The following is a 1,669-nucleotide window of genomic DNA, read 5'->3' as shown; positions in this document are numbered from 1 at the left end:
GGGTCACAAACCTTCTCATTTTCCAGCTAAACAGTTCACTACAAGATGATTCTGAAAACATTTGAGGAGAGAAATAGGCATCACAGTAACAGAATATTGATTCATATTTCATCAGCGCTGCCTAGTTTGACCGTCTGATTGGAGTTTGTGATTGACAGCTGCCTCTGTTGAATGAACAGCCAATAGGAACGCTCTCTCTCTGAAGTGACCTGTGATTGGCCAAAGTCTCCCGTCACGGGTTAGATTTTCTAAAGCCTGAAAACAGAGCCATGAGGAGGTGCAGAAGTCTCTCAGAACACTTGAATTACAATATGCTGAAAGGTTATTATGCAATTTTTGCCCAATGATGCCAACACAAATATACTGCCTACTGCCGCTTTAAGAAAACATCTCTGTTTGGTCCCCGTAAAAATCAAACCATAATCATTTTACTGTGTTTCTTTAAATGAAAATGAAAAATGATCACTCTCTCACATCCCAATTGATTTCATGTCTGTTAATGATGCTTTGTGTGTTGCAGGTGCTGCTGTTTCTTCAAGAGGAGGAAGAGGAAAGCTCTCCAGAGACACAAATGAAGACGAGAGAGAAACCCTGGTCTCTTTGTGCTTTCTCTCTCTCTCTCGCTCTCTCTCTCTCTGTCTCCGTCTCTAGCCCTCTTCATATAACCCTCTCTTTCTCCCTCAGTCCCCCCCCCTTCTGACCCTCATTCTCTGCTGTCGGAGGTCCTGTAGTTTACCTTGGGTCGGCTGGACTGGCTGGACCACCGGGCAGCAGAAGATGTTTGCTGAGCTGATCTACTGGTTTTCGCTGCTCTGGAATGAGCAGACAGACAGTAACGCGTTTGCTGTTCCACCTCGGAGCTTTAACTGTGGACTAGCTGTACCAGCGGTGGAGTCTTCGTGTATTTATGGTCACAAACTGAAACTGGATCAACACAAACTGCTTGGGGGGGGGGGGACAAGTGACCACAAACACACAGTTGATAGACTGATTGGCTGACAGACTGGATTCAGCTGGTTTCTGGCTATGTTTTTGTTGTGTTTTTTTCTTCCTTACTGACTGGTTCAGAGGAGTGTATTTCTGTGGAGATGGACAACAAAAGGATGGGAAGCATCGAGACTGTCGGACCACACAAAACACACACACACACACACATATGTACAAACACGCTGCACACTTTCTCGAGCTCATCGTAAAGAGACTTCATGGACAAAAAGATGCAGCTCTCGCACATAGTCTATAAAGTTTTTATTCCTCGGGTCAAAGGAAGTACACATTGAGCGGCTTGGTCTATTTCCTGCAACGGATTGAGCTCCGTGTACTTCTCAGACACATTCACCCCCCCCAAGAGGAAGACAAACCCTCACAACCACCAGAATCAAACGTTTAAAACAGATGTTTATGTGAAAACTATGCTTTTCCCTGTTTTTAATTTGTAACTAAAAAGAAGACTGTCTACAATTTTTTTTTTTGTTTCTGTCTTTTTGAGTTCAAAAAGTTTGTGTTTAGTAGTTTGGAGTGTTCCTCAAAATGTTTTTTTTTTTTTTTTAATAACTTGTATTTTTAATTTTCTGTTTTTTTTTCCTCTTTCTCTCTGGGTTGGAGGATGGAAAGTCTGATATCTCCATTAAAAAACAACCAAACAAAATAAAAGCTGATCTTTATTTAA

General features: G+C 42.1%; 1 long non-coding RNA gene across 1 annotated transcript; it reads left to right on the top strand.

Annotated features, from left to right (window-relative positions):
- Positions 1-417: 417 nt before the first annotated feature.
- On the top strand, positions 418-1,669 carry LOC119498770. The gene is made up of 2 exons (XR_005209182.1): positions 418-594; positions 685-1,669. It is a non-coding gene; the product is annotated as an uncharacterized LOC119498770 (long non-coding RNA).

This window comes from Sebastes umbrosus, chromosome 12 (assembly GCF_015220745.1).
Source record: "Sebastes umbrosus isolate fSebUmb1 chromosome 12, fSebUmb1.pri, whole genome shotgun sequence".
Taxonomy (NCBI): Eukaryota; Metazoa; Chordata; class Actinopteri; order Perciformes; family Sebastidae; genus Sebastes; species Sebastes umbrosus.
Note: the sequence above shows the minus strand (reverse complement) of the source record. Positions and strands in the feature narration are given on the sequence as shown.